Source organism: Aquarana catesbeiana, linkage group LG02 (assembly GCF_042186555.1).
Source record: "Aquarana catesbeiana isolate 2022-GZ linkage group LG02, ASM4218655v1, whole genome shotgun sequence".
Lineage (NCBI taxonomy): Eukaryota > Metazoa > Chordata > Amphibia > Anura > Ranidae > Aquarana > Aquarana catesbeiana.
Window position 1 is genome coordinate 316,378,122 of NC_133325.1, and position 21,495 is coordinate 316,399,616.

The 21,495-nt window shown below is 39.7% G+C and overlaps 1 long non-coding RNA gene across 1 annotated transcript in view; it reads left to right on the top strand.

The window, feature by feature from the left end:
* LOC141127889 (uncharacterized) overlaps positions 1-19,451 on the top strand; it is an 88,116-nt gene extending 68,665 nt beyond the window's left edge. Inside the window, exon 3 of the long non-coding RNA XR_012241604.1 lies at positions 18,957-19,451. This is a non-coding gene — a long non-coding RNA (uncharacterized lncRNA). The remainder of the gene's footprint in view (positions 1-18,956) is intronic.
* Positions 19,452-21,495: the final 2,044 nt, after the last annotated feature.

A 21,495-nucleotide genomic window follows, 5' to 3' on the forward strand; every position in this document is an offset into this window, starting at 1 on the left:
GAGAAACTGTAAGACAATTAACAGAGTATGACCCGGGGTCCGACCCAGCAAGATATCTTCTTCATCTTTCGGATCTCTCAAAGTGTACATATCGGAATTCTCTTGTGGCCCATCTTTTGAATGCGGCAAAGGCCTGTATCCCGGCCTTTTGGAAGTAAGAATCACCCCCCTCGATTTCACTATGGTTAAAAAATGTAGCAGATATATACGCCATGGAAAAAGGCATTGCGATTACACAGGGTAAGATGGAATTCATGGTCTCTTCTGGTCTGCACCAGGGAGTACGGATATGCGCTCGGAGAGCAGGATGGGTCATTATGGGGGGGGGGGGGGGGTAGGAGAGCGAGAGAACCTAAATAATGCCATAGGGAAATTTTTGTATTTGGGGTTTTTGTTTTGTTTTTGTTTTTTTTTTTTCTCTTTCTTTTTCTGTCTTGTTTGATAATAAGTCATATGTGTCTACTAAAAACTGAATCACAATGTGCTAAGTTATACTCTGCAAACTGGAAGCAGCAATAACGATATTTGTTTTATATGTATATATATATATATATATATATATATATATATATATATATATATATATATATGAAAATGTATTTTTTTTTCTTTTTCTGTGTTTGAAAAAATAAAATATAGAATTAAAAAAAAAAAGAAAATAAGATATGGAATTTAATGACAAAATATGACAGTTGCTGGGGCTTCTGATAAAGCTAGGCAACAAGGAAGAGATTCATTAAGAATGCCCAATGTGTCAAACACCTCAAGTAGCTTTTAGATAAAGTTTGCCATGTCCATTCGAGTTTACTGGTCATAGTTCTTTATGACTGTTGGGAAGGATGGTTTACAAGCCAACCACTGTCAAATCATGTAAATAAAAAACTCTCTATTTACTGGTAACAAATTATCAAACAAATCAGTTCTAGGACATCCTGAAAGATAAAATAAGCAATAAATGAAGTAGTTCCTCGATAACAACCAGTTATAAAAATGTTTTATTGAGGCTTGTTTCTAATCAGTACAGAATTCTACTTAAACAGTGTTTAAAATAAAAAAAATGAGCCTAAAGAGCTGGAATGCTTAACGGAAATCTACACTCAGGATACAATTCTAGTGTACTTTGCACACTTAGGGTCTAATGTATAAATGTATTATTTAATACGTTTAAAACAAAAAAAATCAGAGCAAAGGATATTACTTAACTTTAGTGTGATGTGTCTCTTGTGCTGCTGTATCCTGGTTTAGCACAAATCTTCCTCTTTACCCACCCCTGCCACCGTATTCTTCTGGTGTTGTGGGGCATACTAGAACTGAGGGTGCAGTGACAAGCATCATCAAGAGTGCTCCACCCAGCTCCACCATTCAGAGAAGCCATACTATAGCTTCTACGAATGAAACGTGATCTATGAATGGACGGCAATGCACTATTACTAACGTAACGTAAGGATCTCCAGAACAAGTCCAAAGCTTTATTCAGCGATCACATCGTTACAGCCGATAGCTATGTTTCGGAGCCACACAGGACCCCTTCACATTGCTGATGAAGGGGTCCTGTGTGGCTTCGAAACGTTGTTATCTGCTGTAACGATGTGATCGCTGAATAAAGTTTTGGACTCGTTCTGGAGATCCTTGGTGTGCTGGTGACAAACTTTTACTCTGAATGGGGGGGCGAACCTTTAACCACTTCAGCCCCCCGGAAGATTTGGCTGCTTAATGACCAGGCCATTTTTTGCGTTTTGGCGCTGTGTCGCTTTAACTGACAGTTGACGTCCTTTTTTCCCCACAAATAGAGCTTTCTTTTGGTGGTATTTGATCGCCTCTGCAGTTTTTATTTTTTGCGCTATAAACAAAAGAAGAGCGACAATTTTGAAAAAAACACAATGGGGGTTATTTACTAAAGGCAAATCCACTTTGCACTACAAGTACACTTGGAAGTGCAGTCGCTGTAGATCTGAGAGGGACATGCAAGGGAAAAAAAAACAGCATTTTAGATTGCACAAGTTTGGATGATAAAATCAGCAGAGCTTCCCCTCATTTCAGATATTCCCCTCAGATCTATAGCGACTGCACTTCCAAGTGCACTTTCAGTGTACTTTCAAGTGCACTTGCAGTGCACTTGTAGTGCAAAGTGGATCTGCCTTTAGTAAATCAACCCCAATATCTTTTACTTTTTGCTATAATAAATATCCCACAATTTTTATCAAAAAAACAAATTTTTTCCTCAGTTTAGGCCAATATGTATTCTACATATTTTTGGTAAAAAATCGCAATAAGCGTATATTGATTGGTTTGCGCAAAAGTTATAGCATTTACAAAATAGGGGATAGATTTATGGCATTTTTATTATTATTTTTTTTTTTACCAGTAATGGCGGTGATCTGCGATTTTTATTGGGACTGCGACATTATGGGACACTTTTGACACATTTTTGAAACCATTGACAATTATACAGCGATTGGTGCTATAAAAATGCACTGATTACTGTGTAAATGTCACTGGCAGGGAAGGGGTTTACACTAGGGGGCGATCAAGGGGTTAACTGTGTTCCCTATGTGGATTTCCAACTGTGGGGGGATTGGACTGTCTAGGAGGAGAGAGAGATCGGTGTTCATACATAGTGTGAACACACGATCTGTCTCCTCTCCCCCTCGCTCTGTCACGAACCAAAGCGGGAGCATCGGCTCAGGGCACAAGCCCCTAGTGGCCAAAAGAAAAAAAGACACAAGGTAACATCCATTTGCCCGGCCGAGCCAACCTGCCGCAGTAAAACTGCTGGTCGGCAAGCGGTTAAATTGCCTGTCTGTCCTCCATTCATAGATTGTGTTTCATTAAAAGGGCAGGTAAAAGCATAGAAAACACACACACACAAAAAAACAACAACAAATGAAGCAACCACATCTAAGGACTGGTAAACTGCAATACATACATTTTTGTTCTTGGGTGTAGATACATTTTGATTTTCAGTTTTCTGCTTAAAGCCACTAGGGGTCATAGTTTTTTTTTCTCTAAACTAACTAAACGACCTAAAACAAAATAGTTTTGTATTTTACATCTTTATCTATACATTTTATGTTTTGCCTGGAGTCCTCCATTCGCTGTAAAACAATTTACTCCAGAGTAAATATTTATGTTCTTTGACTCACTCAGAAAACAACATTGAAAACATCAAACAATTAGAATCCAAAAGCATAGTCACAGTTAAAAGCTAAATTATCAAAAGGATTAAAATATTGCAAACTTCAGCAGGATAAATGTACCTGTTTATGAGCAACAAAAATCTGCCACAGAAACCTTACAGCATGTTGACAAAGTTGAATTTTAACTTATAAAAAACAAATATACATTTTTTTTGCTGTTAAAAAAGTTAAAGAAATACATGCTTTTTTGGTAAATTATGTACTGGATTGTTTTGGTATTAAGCAGGAATACTAGGTCCTACACTTGCCCACATGTATGTCAAGGTAAAGCAGAATTTTTGCATGCACTACTGTATATCATATTTGCTAAAAGGAAAGAGGTGGTGCTTGCCGGCATTGCAAGACTGAAACACTAAGAAATGGTTCAGATTGCCTAAATTGTAGAATGTGGAATGGCAACTCGTGGCTCTTATGGCACAGCAGAGATGTTGGGGCTGTTTTACTGAAGAAATGATGCATGTTCACTTTTCAAAGTGAATTTTCTCCAAGTTTAGTTAATGAGGTGAAGTTAGGGGGAAAATGTATTTTGCAAAAACAATCCAGTTGTGTACAGGGGAAGTTTTCGGAAAAAGGATCTTTGCTTGGGAAGGATTGAAAGATGGAATGAGCACAGCCTCACCTCTTTCACTAAACTAAGTACATTTTTGCTTTGCAGGGTGAACATCCTCATTTCTTGTCGTATACCTACCCCAGTGACGATTATGCAGCATGACATACAGGGCTTGATTTACTAATACTGGAGATTGCAAAATCTGGTGCTGCTCTCCATAGAAAACAATCAGCTTTCAGTTTTTTTGTCAAAGCTTAATTGAACAAGCTGAACTTAGAAGCTGATTGGCTACCATGCACCAGATTTTGCAATCTCCTGTTTTAGTAAATCAACCACACAGTATATATCCATAAACCAGTGTGTTAAAGTGGTTCTTCTGTGGGGTAATCCCTTTAGAATGTAAGCTCTACGTGCAGGGCCCTCCTGTCCCTTCTGTATTGAACTGTACTGTAATTGTGCTGTCCCCCCTCGACATTGTAAAGCGCTGTGTAAACTGTTGGCACTATATAAATTGTAATAATAATAATAATTCATAAAGCTCTGTAGATGTCTGGCACTTTTTTAAATCTACGATTTATCTACAATTTATGACTTATGAGTGGTATTTTTTTGCTTGGAAATTTGAAAAAATACTACTTTGTATAAGAGAAAAAGCTGCCACCCGCCCTCATACTCCAGTGCTCTGTGCTGGCAGAGCTGAGTAACAGTAACACCCCTCATCTTAAGCTGCCTAACACAGGCCTGTATTGTAGAGAAAGGAAGGAAGTATGTCTGACCAGCTTTGTTACACTACAGAGTGCTCTGTGTGTAATTCTAGTGCCTGTTGTATGGCACAGTCATATTTAGATTCCCTGTACACTAGCTGTAACAGGATAGTGTAAGAAAGATTATGAAAATGAGCATTGTTTATACAACTTCTGTCTGACTGCATTTGTGTTATTTCATTTGGGCTAGACCAAAACATTTATACAATTGTCCTCCTAAATGACTGCAACACCATGATGTTCCCACCCCCAAACTTCACTGATGGTATGGGGATGTTTTTTGGGATGATGTGCAGCCCCATTTGACCTCCAAACATGGTGCGTATTATGGTATCCAAAGAGTTCAATTTTGGTCTCATCTGACCAGACTATAGTCTCCCAGTATTTCACAAATTTGTATAAATGTTGTGCAGCAAACTTTATATGAGCTTCAACATGCTTTTTTTCAGCAATGGAGTCTTGCATGGTGAGTGTGCATACAGGCCATGGCAGTTGAGTGCATTACTTATTGTATTTTTTGAAACAATTGTACCTGATAATTTCAGGTCTTTCTGAAGCTCTCCACAAGTGGTCCTTGGCTCTTGGACAAATCTTCTGATAATTTTTTTCACTCCTCTGTCAGAAATCTTGCAAGGAGCACCTGGTTGTGGTTGGTTTATGGTGAAATGACGTTCTTTCCACTTCGGGATTATGGCCCCAACAGTGCTCATTGGAACATTCAGAAGTTTAGAAATCCTTCTGTAACCAATGCCATCAGTATGTTTTGCAACAATAAGGTTGCAAAAGTCTTGAGAGAGCTCTTTGCTTTTACCCATCATGAGATGTTTCTTGTGTGACACCTTGGTAATGAGACACTTTTTTATAGGCCATCAGTTGAGACTAAACCAGCTGATATTAGTTTGCACTGACAAGGGGCAGGATTGCTTTCTAATTACTGATATATTTCAGCTGGTATCTTGGCTTTCCATTTTTTTCACCTCCCTTCATGTGTTCAATACGTCTTCCCTGTGTCATTCCATTTTATTACACATAACTTAATTTTTGAACTTATTTGTTTTGGTTTCTTTGTATGCATGGATTGGTGATCCATGCATACAACCAGTTATACAACCAGTTATTTAACTGCTGAATATATATATATATATATATATATATATATATATATATATATATATATATATATATATATATATATATATATATATAGAGTAGGGAAAATAATTATTTGATCCCCTGCAGATTTTGTAAGTTTGCCCACTTACAAAGAAATGATGGGTCTATCATTTTTATCATAGGTGTATTTTAAATGATAGAGACTATCAACCAAAAATCCAGAAAAAACACATAAAATAAATGCTATAAATTAAGTTGTAGTTTAGTGAGTAAAATAAGTATTTGATCCCCAAGCAAAAGATGACTTAGTACTTGGTGGAGAAACCCTTGTTGACAAGCAGGGAGGTAAGATGTAGACTTGTGCACAATGGGAAATTTAGTTTAGTTTTGGTTTGTTGTCATTCGTAAAATACATAATTTCGTTCTGTTATATTTGTTATGTTACGTTAATTCGTATTCAGATAATTCGTTATTATTCATAGAGTGTCGATATTCATTATATTGAATCTCGAATCATGTCGAATTAATTCGTTATATCCACTATAATTTGTTTCGTATTAGTTGAAATTCGATATTTATGTATGTATATATATTCGTGATAATGATTCGTAGTTTGGAAAGTCGTTTGTTTATTGAATCTATTAACACACACAATGACAATATCTCTTCTCCTCTGCTTAAAGTGGTGTTCCGGCCGAAATTATACTTTTTAAATAAAAATACCCCTATAATACACAAGCTTAATGTATTCTAGTAAAGTTAGTCTGTAAACTAAGATCTGTTTTGTTAGTTTATAGCAGTAGTATGTTATTTTATAAACTTACAGCAGGCCGTGGCCATCTTAAGTGTGGGCATCTGAAGCCAGACTGTATTTCTTCCTGGATCAACATCCTTGCAGATCTCGCACATGCGCAGTGCAGCACAAGCAGTGTAATAGGTTTCAAGTCAGGTTTCCATAGCAACGGCAGTGTCAGAGGAAGTTGCCGCCCCTTCCCAGAAGGCATTGCAAACAGGAAATGATGCGATGGGAGGAGGAAGTGAAAAATGAATACAGCAGATATACAGTAGGTGCTGAGAAATTTTTTTTTAAAATATCCAATTCGTTTACAGTGCACAGTTTAGTGAGGGATGCTGAAGAGTTGTAAAAGTGGGTGGAACTCCACTTTAAATACAATACAACATCCTTCTCACTCAGTTCTCAGGAATGCACTTTGCCAGTAATCCAACCTCCAGCACAAAATGAATCAGCTGATTGGACTGTAAGTTTTACTTTGAGTTGACCTTTTGTTTCATTAGATCTTTAACGAATTACCGAATCATGTCAAATTCATTCGTTATATTCGCTATAATTTCTTTTGTATTAGTTGAAATTCATTATTTTTTTATTCGGACATTAGGATGCATCTGAATGTCTGAAAGATGCAAAATTCAGCCGAATTTCGATTTGTTACGAAATGATTTGCACATGTCTAGTAAGATGTTTCTTGAAGTTGGTGATCAGGTTTGCACACATCTCAGGAGAGATTTTGGTCCATTCTTCTTTACAGATCTTATCTAAATCCTTAAAGTTTCTTGGCTATGTCTTGGCAACTCGAAGTTTAAGCTCCCTGCATACATTTTCTATAGGATTAAGGTCTGGAGACTGACTGGGCAACTCCATGACCTTAATTTGCTTCTTCTTGAGCCACTCCTTTGTTGCCTTGGCGGTATGTTTTGGGTCATTGTCATGCTGGAAGACCCATCCACGACCCATCTTCAGTGTTATGGCTGAGGGTTCTCATCCAAGATTTCACAATACATGGCCCCATCCATTGGCCCCTCAGTGCGGAAAAGTTGGCCTGTACCTTTAGCAGAGAAACAGCCCTAAAGCATCATGTTTTCACCTCCGTGCTTGACTGTAGAGATGGTGTTCTTAGGGTCATAGTCAGCATTTTTCTTCCTCCAAACACAGCAAGTCGAGTTAATAGCCCAATTTTGGTTTCATCTGACCACAGGACTTTCTCCCAATCCTTCTCTGAATCATTTAGATGTTCATTGGCATGACTGCACGTGTCTCTTCTTGAGTAGGGGGACTGGCCATGTTTGTAGGAAGAAAAATGCTCACTATGACCCTAAGAACACTATGCCTACAGTTAAGCACGGAGATGGAAACATGCTTTGGGCCATTTCCCTGCTAAAAGTACAGACCGACTTTGCCACATTGAGGGGCCAATTGATGGGGCCGTGTATTGTAAAATCTTGGCTAAGAACCTTCTTCCCTCAGCCAGAACACCGAAGATGGGTCATTGATGGGTCTTTCAGCATGACAATGACCCAAGACAGACCGCCAAGGCAACAAAGGAGTGGCTCAAGAAGATGCACATTAAGGTCATGGAGCGGCCTAACCATCCTCCAGACCTTAATCCTATAGAAAATTTATGGATGGAGCTGCAACTTCAAGTTGCCATGTAACAGCCAAGAAACCTTTAGGATTTAGAGAAGATCTGTAAAGAAAAGTGGACCAAAATCTCTCCTGAGATGTGTGCAAACCTGGTCACTAACTACAAGAAACGTCTTACCTCTGTGCTTGCCAACAAGGGTTCCTCCACCAAGTACTAAGTCATGATTTGCTTGGGGATCAAATACTTATTTTACTCACTGAACTGCAACTTAATTTATAGCATTTGTTTTATGTGTTATTTCCGGATTTTTGGTTGATATTCTGTCTCTATCATTTAAAATACACCTATGATAAAAACTATAGACCCATCATTTCTTTGTAAGTGGGCAAACTTACAAAATCTGCAGGAAATCAAATAATTATTTTCCCCACTATATATACAGTATATAGTGTTGTGTCACTTTCAGGTTTCAGGGCCGCTCAATATTCATAGAAGCCTCAATTTTCTTACCTAAGTTCCATCTGCTTGTAATATTCACATATGTTTGGAAACCCTTACATTTTCTTTTTAACAGCCCTGACTGACCTACAAATTTCTCTCTCCAACAAATGTATAGAACACCCAGTATGGAGTAACACACCGCCCACTTAACTCCAGACTTAATACACATATCAGTATAGCTCTCAGTCTAGGAGACTGTATAAATGTTCAGTATCAGTGACTGTGACTCACTTCTCTGTATTTATATAAAGCAGCATTTTCCAAGTAATTTACTAGAATTATTGTACATTTCAGTATGCGTGTAAACTGATCCAAGTGACAGAAATTTACTGTAATCTGTGCTTATAGCATTTCTCACAGTAAGTAATAATCATAATGCTTCTGTTAAGTAAGATATTGGCAAATAGCACTGTGGAATAAAACTTGCAGAGAATTAAATTGTATCTAATGTCAACTATTCCTCTTCTATCCTTAGACGTTTTCAACTTTGATAGAATATCTGAAATACAATAATTTCATAGTGCTCTTCAGTGCATATTTTTATAGAGGAAAAAAATTTCTGCTATCGGAATGGCAAAAACTATGTTAACGTCTCCTAAAAAACAAAAAACAAAGACAAAAAAAAAAAAATTCTTAATACCATGACGTTTGTGCATTTTATATGTATATATAGATATGAAAATATTATCTTTCTCTCTCTCTTTATTTATATATAACAATATATATTTATAAATACACATTTTTTGTAAAGACCCCAAAAGTCATTCTTTAACCATTTCAGCTTCGGAAGGTTTACCCCACTTCACGACCAGGCCATTTTTTGTGATACGGCACTGTGTTACTTTAACTGACAATTGTGAGGTCATGCGACGCTGTACCCAAACAACATTTATGTCCTTTTTTCCCCCACAAATAGAGCTTTCTTTTGGTGGTATTAGATCACCTCGGCGGATTTTATTTTTTGCGCAATAAACAAAAAATGAGCAACAATTTTGAAAACAAAAACATTTTTTTTACTTTCTGCTATAAAACACAGTCAAAAAACAAAATTAGTGTAGCGCTAACAAGAAAAGGTCAAATATAAAGTCTATAGACTGACAGTTCAAAATGCATGTGTCTAATGAAAAGACATCCTTGGAAAAAAGATGAAGAGTCCTCCGGAACAGATCTCATCAAGAGAGTAAACCATCTGGGGAGGAAGCCCACACACCACCACTAAAAGTGAAAAGGCTTACCGGACTTGGTGGACCCAACAAGGCATACGCCAGGTGGAGTCAGACAAGCTTGGGTGGTGCTGGACTACAGGAGGCCCAGGAAGGGCGATGTTGGTGGAGTGGCTTCCATGTGGCTGTATTCCTCAAACGTTACCGGACCCGGAGGTGTAGGGTGAGGCACACATGGATCGTATCCCTCAAATCAGCGTTGGAACCAGCAATAACAGCAGCAAATGAAGGAAAAGAAGGAATGGCCAAATAGTGTAAATCCGTATAAATGGGAATTTATTAAAAGTAGTATACACTTACATGTAAAGATATCTAAAAACAGCGCTGTGAAGAAGTGGCGACAGTGGGGTCCTACCCGACGCGTTTCGTCTGCATAGACTTCATCTGGGGGGTTCCCCCCACTGTAGCCACCAGAGCATATATAGGGAGTGCATCAAAAATAATGTAAAACAGCTCCACGGTTTTTAAAAGCCTCACTTCCGGTATCAGGGGAAAATGGCCGACCGGCGTGCGTTCCACGCCTCACATTGGTAGGCACCGGAAGTGGGAACAGCTAAATACCACTGGAATGATCATAAAAAAGCAACCTAATCAGTAGTCACAAATGCGAAAGCATCCAGAATGCCAATAGGCAGAAGGAAAACGTGATGTAAAGTGGTATTGGGGATGTGAGCGGCGCACCGATGTGCGCACGCATCCAAATGAAAGGATGTACACAGCGCATGTGCGTGGGGCGCGTGCGTAATACAACAGTGAAGGGGCGGTGCGGCGGCACTAGGGATGAGGCCGTACGATACAACGTGTCAAGTGCGTGCATGATGAGAACCTCCCACAGAGGCGGGCAAATGTAAATGCCTGGGTAACTATAGTGACAGGCCACAACAAGGGCATTACGTGCATGTAAAGAGGACGTGAAGGACGCAACGAAACAAACAAAGGTCAGGGTATCATACATGTAGCAACCTGGTGACACAAGTGTGTATATAGCGTCCCCAAATAAAAAATGTATATAAAAAATAGGGACAAATACACAGATAAAGTGCGATGTATCCACAGTTATGTGGGCATTAAAAATAAAATAAACTTTTTTTTTTTTTTTTTTTTTTGAGAGAATGGCTTTAATGTGTCTATGCTGATTGGACATAGACACATTAAAGCCATTCTCTCAAAACATTGGGACATCCTCAGGAACGATCGAATTTTGGGCACTGTACTGCCTGATAAGGCCAGAGTCATCTTTAAGGGGGTCCCAACCTTACAGAGTAAGATTGCCCCAAACATTATTAATCCTCCTGTACGCCAACCCCTCTTCTATGAGATGGAGGGATTTTATTCTTGTAAAAGATGTATTGTTTGCCAACACAACTTTGGCATAGGGAGAAAGACTGTATCGTTCATGTCATCAGTTACCCACAAAACATATCTAATCAAACAATTCTGTACCTGCACTACCAGCTATATTGTGTACTTGATTACATGTCATTGTGGGAAACAATACGTGGGTCGCACCATCCGCTCCTTTACCATAAGAGTGGCGGAACATAACGCGCTCATTAAAAGTGGGGACACTAAACACACTGTCCCCCGTCATTACAAGTTACATCACAATCACGTGATTGATGGGACGCAATTTGTGGTTATCGACAGATACGTCCCCCCTTGGAGGGGTGGTGCCATGACCAGGGGTGTTTCCCGTTTAGAGACCTATTGGATCCATGAGCTCCGTACACTCTTTCCATTAGGTATGAATGTTGAAATAGATGTCAACGCTTTTATTAACAAAGCCTGATCCTGTCGCCCTATATTTTGCCTCCCTGTTTTTGAGGTGATTCTCTCTCCTTTTTATACACTCTTTATACAGTTTGTATATATATTCATATCTTTTTGTATTTATATTTATTTGTACTTTACCCTTTTCTTTTTATTCTATTTACCTAATTTTGGCTATATGTGTATAGACATTTATCCATTCTAGCCTTATTTGTATAGATATCCATCTAATTTAGCCCGGAATAATGTAATTCAGGTTTGCGGATGCGTTACATATACAGATATATGGCCTTTATTGTATATGTTTATTTGTGATTACTATATCTTATCATATTACGTAAATCAGCTCCATGAGTTTGAATATTAACTGGTATTCCTTTAACGGTTTAACACCACCAGTCACTTTCAGTTTATTTTATTTTTAATGCCCACATAACTGTGGATACATCGCACTTTATCTGTGTATTTGTCCCTATTTTTTATATACATTTTTTATTTGGGGACACTGTATACACACTTGTGTCACCAGGTTGCTACATGTATGATACCCTGACCTTTGTTTGTTTTGTTGCGTCCTTCACGTCCTCTTTACATGCACGTAATGCCCTTGTTGTGGCCCGTCACTATAGTTACCCAGGCATTTACATTTGCCCGCCTCTGTGGGAGGTTCTCATTATGCACGCACTTGACACGTTGTATCGTACGGCCTCATCCCTAGTGCCGCCGCACCTCCCCTTCACTGTTGTATTACGCACGTGCCCCACGCACATGCGCTGTGTACATCCTTTCATTTGGATGCGTGCGCACATCGGTGCGCCGCTCACATCCCCAATACCACTTTACATCACGTTTTCCTTCTGCCTATTGGCATTCTGGATGCCTTCGCATTTGTGACCACTGATTAGGTTGCTTTTTTATGATCATTCCAGTGGTATTTAGCTGTTCCCACTTCCGGTGCCTACCAATGTGAGGCGTGGAACGCACGCCGGTCGGCCATTTTCCCCTGATACCGGAAGTGAGGCTTTTAACAACCGTGGAGCTGTTTTACATTATTTTTGATGCACTCCCTATATATGCTCTGGTGGCTACAGTGGGGGGAACCCCCCAGATGACGTCTATGCAGACGAAACGCGTCGGGTAGGACCCCACTGTCGCCACTTCTTCACAGCGCTGTTTTTAGATATCTTTACATGTAAGTGTATACTACTTTTAATAAATTCCCATTTATACGGATTTACACTATTTGGCCATTCCTTCTTTTCCTTCATTTGCTGCTGTTATTGCTGGTTCCAACGCCGATTTGAGGGATACGATCCATGTGTGCCTCACCCTACACTTCCGGGTCCGGTAACGTTTGAGGAATACAGCCACGTGGAAGCCACTCCACCAACATTGCCCTTCCTGGGCCACCTGTAGTCCAGCACCACCCAAGCTTGTCTGACTCCACCTGGCGTATGCCTTGTTGGGTCCACCAAGTCCGGTAAGCCTTTTCACTTTTAGTGGTGGTGTGTGGGCTTCCTCCCCAGATGGTTTACTCTCTTGATGAGATCTGTTCCGGAGGACTCTTCATCTTTTTTCCAAGGATGTCTTTTCATTAGACACATGCATTTTGAACTGTCAGTCTATAGACTTTATATTTGACCTTTTCTTGTTAGTGCTACACTTATGACATTTGTTTACACTTGCTGGTTGTGTTAGCTGCTCATTTTTTGTTTTTGGTAGTGCAGAATCATTGTGTACATATTGCTATAAAACACATCCAATAAAAAATGTAAAATAAATAAAATGTCTTTATAAACTTAAGCCAATATTTATTCTGCTACATATTTTTGGTTAAAAAAATCCCAATAAGTATATTGATTGGCTTGCACAAAAGTTATAGCATCTGCAAGCTATGGGAAATATTCATGGAATTTTTTTATGCTAGTAATGGTGGCTATCAGTGACTTATAGCGGGACTGCGACATTCCGGCAGACAGATCGAACACTGAGAGACAATTTTGACACTTTTTTTTGGGAACCAGTGACACCAATACAGTGATCAGTGATAAAAATTTGCACTGTAACTGTACTAATGACACTGGCTGGGAAGGGGTTAACATCAGTGACGACCAAAGGGTTAAATGTGTGCCTAAAATGTGCTTGTTTACTGTGTGGGAGGTGCTTGTATTATGAGAAGGCAGAGATCCGTGTTCCTGCTTTGCTGAAACACAGGATCACTACCTTCTCTACTGACAGAACAGCAGTCTGCCTTATTTACATGGGCAGACTGCCATTCTGCTTGTGTCCCGAACGATCAGCAGGTCCCGGCGGATCCGCTGATTGGCTCCCACTGTGATTGGACCCAGAAGTGCAGGCTCACGTACCAGTACGTAATCCTGTGCAGGAGAGCAGCCTTGCCGCCGTATATGTACAGTATACAGTATACAAAGGAGTATACTCCTTTGATCTACAGATGAATAGAAAAGAGTAATTAGAAAGTAACACAAGCTCTTTAACCACTTAAGGACCAGAAGGATTTGCCCAGTTAACCACTTCCGGACCGCCGCACGCCAATATACATCCTAACTTTGAAGAGGAATATTGTTGTTATGGCAGCAGCTAGCTGCCATAACCCCGGTATCCTCTTCTTCGACCGGCGGTCTGGTTTCCGATAATAGTGGTCTCTGCGGCAGATTCACCGCAAGATCACTTTTATCGGCGGCGGGAGAGGGGTTCCCCTCCCGCCACGCTCCGGTGCTTACCGGAGCCGTCGGCAGTGGCAGAGGTGATCGGATGTTGTCCCTTGTATGACATGGAGACGAATGAGGGGAAGATGGCCCCCACCCGTCTCCATATCATTGCAGGGCGGAAGCGACTTCAAAACGTCACTTCTGCCCATAGCTCCTAAAGGGCCCTTTTAAAAAAAAAACATTTTTAAAAGACAAATTTTTTATTTTTTTAATTGCATTTTAGTGTAAATATGAGATCTAAGGTCTTTTTGACCCCAGATCTCATATTTAAGAGATCCTGTTATGCTTTTTTTCTGTTACAAGGGATGTTTACATTCCTTGTAATAGGAATAAAAGTGATACAATTTTCTTTTTAAAAGAACAGTGTAAAAATAAAATAAATAAATAAATAAATAAGAAAAAAAAAAATTTAAACGCGCCCCGTCCCGCCGAGCTTGCGGGCCCGAAGCCAAGTGCTACGTAAGTAGCGTCCGCATATGAAAGCGGTGTTCAAACCACACATGTGAGGTATCTCGGCGATCAGGAGAGTGAGAGCAATAATTCTAGCCCTAGACCTCCTCTGTGACTAAAAACATGGAACCTGTAGAATTTTTTAAACGTCGCCTATGGAGATTTTTAAGGGTGAAAGTTTGTCGCCATTCCACGAGCGGGCACAATTTTGAGGCGTGACATGTTGGGTATCAATTTACTCAGCATACAAGTACATATTTGGGGGGCACACCATACAATGCATTTAAATTCAAGATGGTGCTGCTGTAAGACCTATAAACAGTACAAAATATTTTACAGCGCACACATACAAGAATGACATTTCCTGCAGGGCTAGTTAAAAACACCTGAACACCTGAACATATTCAAAAAACACGGGGGTTTGGTCACACTATATGGTCATATAGTGCTAAGCCCACTTACTGCGACAAAGTACCCCGAATTAGTGGGTCCTACACTAGTAATAGAATGGAAGATCCTCTGTCTCAACCATGGGAGCTGAACTCCTCTATGTGGGAGAACTGAAAGGGATACATCCTAATCACTGGTGGCCACTAAATAGGAGGTAATGAGGAGGGGGAGGGGTGCTCCAGCCCAAAAACCTGGTCAGGGTCTATTACAACATACAAGTACATATTTGGGGGGCACACCATACAATGCATTTAAATTCAAGATGGTGCTGCTGTAAGACCTATAAACAGTACAAAATATTTTACAGCGCACACATACAAGAATGACATTTCCTGCAGGGCTAGTTAAAAACACCTGAACACCTGAACATATTCAAAAAATACGGGGGTTTGGTCACACTATATGGTCATATAGTGCTAAGCCCACTTACTGCGACAAAGTACCCCGAATTAGTGGGTCCTACACTAGTAATAGAATGGAAGATACTCAGCATAACATTATCTTTCACAATATAAAACAATTGGGCTAACTTTACTGTTGTCTTATTTTTTCATTCAAAAAAGTGTATTTTTTCCAAAAAAGTGTGCTTGTAAGACTGCTGAGCAAATACGGTATGGCAGAAAGTATTTCAACGACCGCCATTTTATTCTCTAGGGTGTTAGAAAAAAATGCATAATGTTTGGGGGTTCTAAGTAATTTTCTAGCAAAAAAAAAAAAACAGTTTTCAACAAATCTCAAAAAGAGGCTCGGTCCTTAAGTGGTTAATGGCCAGGCCATTTTTTGCGATACGCACTGTGTCACTTTACCTGACAATTTCACAGTCGTGCGGCGATGTATCCAAATAAAATTGATGTCCTTTTTTTTTCCACAAATAGAGCTTTCTTTTGGTGGTATTTGATCACCTCTACGGTTTTTATTTTTTTCGCTAAAAACAAAAAAAGAGTGACAATTTTGAAAAAAAAAACAATATTTTTTAATTTTTGCTATAATAAATATCTGAAAAAAAATTTCTTCATCAGTTTAGGCCAATGTGTATTCTTCTAAAAATTTTTGGTAAAAAAATTGCAGTAAGCGTATATTAATTGGTTTGTGCAAAAGTTATACAAAATAGGGGATAGATTTATGGCATTTTTATTATTTATTTATTTTTTACTAGCAATGGTGGCGATCTGCGATTTTTAGCGAGACTGTGACATTGCGGAGGACAGATCAGACATGTGAAACTTTTTTGGGACCATCAACATTTATACAGTGATCAGAGCTAAAAATAGCCACTGATTACTGTATAAATGTCACTGGCAGGGAAGGGGTAAACACCAGGGGGCGACCAAGGGGTTAAAAGTTCCCTAGGGAGGTGCTTCTAACTGTGGGGGCAGTGTACTGACTGGAGGAAGAGAGAGATCGCTGTTCCTGATCACTAGGAACAGCAGATCTCTCTCTACTCCCCTGTCAGAACAGGGATCTATGTGTTTACATACACAGATCCCCATTCTGGCTTTCTGTGGAATGGTTGCAGGTGGCCAGTGGACATCGTGGCCGCCGGCCATGTGCATGGGCTCCAGCTCCAGAGGTGCACCCCCTATCGCTCTTAAAGCAGCGACGAACACCTACGGAGATTCGCGCAGCCGTGCAAACCTGCCGCAGTATAATGACGGCAGCTGGTCGGCAAGCGGTTAAATAGGAAATTCACTCTCTCAGTCAACATTCACTCTTATTCATCCTTATGTTGCTAGCATATAGTTAGGAAAGTATATTACATTTACTTATCTTTTAAACTTATCTCATTCATTTTATCTGACAGTTTCATTGTAACCTCTCCCTGGCCTCTCCCATTCCATAAAGCAAAACATTTAATCTATACTAGCAGACTGATCTTTGTTTGATATGATCAGGAGAGATGTACTAAGTGCAAAATAAAATGTCTTTTTTTTTTTTACATTTGGGACGGTTGGGATGCCCTCCCACCTGTTTGAAGCTGTCTTCTTAGGGGACACATGCTCCTCACTGTGCTGTGTGTGTATCGATGGACACACACAGCATCCAGCAAGCCATGTTGCTCCTCCCAACAATTTGACTGACAACAGCAGGAGCCTATGGCTCAGGAAGAATCAGGAAGTGGCGTAAATCAATGAAGACTGCTGGTAGACCACAGGTAAGTGTTTGGGGTGGGGAGCCATCATCTTTCAAGATTTCTTTCATGATCAATAGATATTTTTTGCACTTATCCAACAGATATAACAAAAACCCTTTTAGGGGTATATTTAATACAGAAAAATGAAAACGAAATTAGAGGAATGTATTGTTAGGGTTTACATACATTTTAATTGTTCTGATTTTTTTAGGCCAGTAATGGTCAACTTTCTTGATATTGGGGCCCTCAAGTGCAGCCCAAACATTACAAAAGGCTGCAAATAAAATGCAGTGAAAATGAGTTCTCAAAGACACCAGACACCCAACAGGATGTAGTTAAAGACTAAGGAATGATACAAGAGATGGTTAGACTGTGGACATAATATAGGTGATGGTAAGAGACTACGGACATGAAAGAAGAGATAGTCAGAGACTGTGGATATAATGCAAGAAATGGTAAAAGACTGTGGATATAATACAAGAGATGGTCAGAGATTGCAGACATGATACAAGCGATGATCAGAGACTGTGGACATGCTACAGGAGACTGTCAGACTGTGAACATGCTTTAGGAGTTTTAGAGACTGGGAACATGCTTTAGAAGACAGGTATAGACTGGAGACATATTACACGAGATTGATAGAAATCACTACTATAACAGGGATATAGGGAAGCAAAGATTATTGTCTTCAGGGCTACCAGGGCCTCACAAAAAATGGCAAAGGGCTGCAGGTTGGGTGTCAGGGCTCTAAGATGATGAAGTGTTAAATCAAATTGGTAGCTAGGGGTTAATACACAGCACTGATATTTGTGTAAGTTTATTAATCCATACGCATACAGACTAATCCAGCACTATTCATTCCCTTGTGCCATAAAGCCTATACTAACAGTCATGCTGAATGTTCTTTTGTGTGTAGTGACCTGCAATCTCCAGTAACATGCACAGTACACTAGAAGGAAAGAACAGAGCATAGGGGAACAAGAAAATATGATTTTAATTCTAACATCATTTAGGAAACCTTGAAGCTTACAACCTCTGTGTCTTTGAATACCCAGAAGTAATCTACAGCTCATTCAGGCACATGCTTTATCCCTGACATGGGTGGGTTTCACATTGACTCAATACCCTGGAGATATTCTGAAACCATATCACACGTGGGCTTAGTTTCTTTTTTCCTGATGACCCTCATAAACAAATCTCCTTCCCTTCCATAAATAGCAAATATAAAAATGTCAATGCAAGCACACAATAAAACTCCAATGATATAAAACATATTTATGTATTCCTCAGCACAAAAGCATTGTGCAACTGCAGGTAATGCAATAATGAAATGCATCTTCACAGCTCTAAACACACAGCAGACATCAGGTATGCATGGGAGACAGAATGATGTTAATACGAGACTTATTAGTAAAATGCTTTAGTCATTGTTTCGTGGAAAAGATGAAATATAAAGATAAATATTCAAGCACAAACTGTACATTTTATTTACCATATTAATTTCTGTTATACTGAATATGAAACTTATTGTAGAATTACTTTGTAATCCCAGATTTCTGAAATTCCTGGATATACTGTATGCTTAATGCCCAACTCTTGGATTGGGTCCTTCACTCCATGTTTGCTCCCTGCCCACCATTGAAGCACCCCAACACCTATGCAAAAAAAATCTTCATACTTACCTTTCTTTCCAGGCATCTTCAGTCCAATCCGGTGACATCATGGGTCTTCTTCACCCTCTTCTTCCCCCAGCAGTGCATCCTAAAGGGCATCATGCAATCACATGCTACCACTATCTGCAGCATTCTCCTGTGATTCCAGGGTGGTGGGGGCAGAGGCTTGGCACCCTGTTCGCACAGGAAGTAGGTTGAATGATGCTGTTAGTAATTCAGCCCACAAGAGAACTGGTGCTATACCACTGAGCAGGTGAGTCTGATGGGGATAGCTTTAGAAATCAATGGGGATAGCATTAGACGTGGGGCGGCGCCAAGAGGTGAAATGCAATTGTTTTGCCACTGACCGTGAAAAAGTTCATGGAAATGGCAGGATCAACCAGGTATTTACAAAAAAAATATGCATAATGGCTAGCTACTGCACACAGCTATAGGATATAATGTTAAATACATATACATAAACACATTTTTGGGTTTAATTACACTTTAATTAATTATGGTGAGCCTTACTTTGATCATGGTGATTTGGTGAGTTAACATTTTGCAAAGTACAACAATCACACAGACAAAATCAACTGTGAAATGTTTAAAACTATTGCCTAATTTTAAATGAGAACTAAATGGCATGCAAAATTATTTTTCAGGCTTTATTTTTGTTGCTCTTGATGATTTGTCGATAAGAACTTATTTTGTGCAAATTATCTGTGGAACTAAAGGAAACCATTTTGTTTATTTATTTTAAATATACTGTAATTTTGAATATATATTCACTTTTTGGTTTACAAATAAACATTTGAAGCTAAACTCCAGAGATGATATATTTTGCATACTTACATTGGACCACTTTGGCATAAACACTTATGTTTAATAGAGAGTGAAAAAGCATTGTCTTTTCCTGATATCTCATATATTTATCCAAAATACTTCTTTTCCATGGGTGTTCTGTTCAATGTGTGCACCATTCAGGTCTGTAATATTCTGATCCCAGGCTAAGCAATAATGCTGCCCCAGGGGCTTTGAAGAAGTAGTTCCAATGAGACATGCCATCATTCAGTTCAGAGACCTGAGGACACCAAGTGGCAAACATGAAAGTATTTTGGGGTACAGCTCCATATTAAAGATGATTATTGCAGAACAACTTTTATCCTAATTGTACAGTACAGGACACATGACAGTTAGTTATAGATCATGGGCTATATGCACCTATCCTCAGGTAATTGGACACTGGAAAAAGATTTGCTGGAAATGCCCAGTTCACCTCCACATAGCCCCACCCACTCCATGGGACATGTTTTTTTGGTGTTGCTAGTGTTTGCTAGGCGTTGAACCTCTTCTCCTATGCTGAAGTTTCCTAAACCATTCTTTTTTATTTTTCCTCACTAATTCATCTGATGCATCCATGAAGATCACTAGCAGTTTCCAGATTGGTTACTCTTGGGTACATCTTGGGAACCATACACAGAACCAGCAGCAGCGGGGTCAGCCTGTAATTTTGTCTTCGGTCACTGGATCCTGCATTCAAGTGCTCATCTTAGCACATGGTTCAATGAGTCTAGTTAGCCATAGGGTTCTATACAGGTCCAGGGCAGTGTTCCATTCATATTGCACCCAGACCCTGAAGATCCCTTCAGGGGTATGCCCACTATGACGGGTGATATTTTGTCCCCTCTGGGAACCTGCAGCATGGATAAGGCAAGACAGGTTTTACTATAATTGTGACCGGGTCCTAGTTTTACATGTGGTCACTTTATTGTGTTATCTCCCTTGGTAAATGTCTCCACTATGCTGGCAGTAGATAATATTATTATAACATTTTCCTTTTTAAGTTTGGCAGGTTTTTCCTATACATTGTGGCTGCTTGGGTGGTGACACCCAGTCAGGGTGCATGGCTGTGGTGAACATAAACCACCAAGGGGGTACCAGGCAAAATGAAAGAAGCAAGGCTGATTCTTTCCTGGGTGGAGAACCACATTCTAATTCTCTCTCTCTATCTAGATACTGGGAGTAGAAAATTGGCAAACAGACTTTCTAAGTCACCAATGTCTGGACTCAGAGAGTGATCCCTCAACCCTGGGATCTTCCTGATGCTTTTTCAGAAATGACGAATACTAGATGTGTACATCATGCTCTCATGATTCAACAAGGATCTGGACAGGTTTGTGGCCAGGTTCAGGGATCCCCCTAGACTTCATGGTTGACTTTATGGTGATTCCTTGGTCCACTTTTAGACTGGTGTACTGTATTGTTACCTCCAGTGAAGATTCTCTCTTGACTGCTCTGCAAGATAGAGGAAGAATGGATTCTGGTGATCCTCATCACTCCAATTTGACCCAGGACAACTTGCCTGGTAGCCAAGTGAATGAGCCTTGGCCTCTTCTAAACAGGCCAGACCTCCTGTTAAAGGTCCTTCCTGAAAGTCCCAAGAAGGGACATGCTGCTTCTTCTTTCACCATTGCTAGGTGGTGGCTCAGGCAGTTCATTTACAGGGCTTACAGCCTCACTGAATGGTGTCCTCTTTCCCAATTCTACCGTATCTGTCAGTATTTCTTGGGTCTTTCAG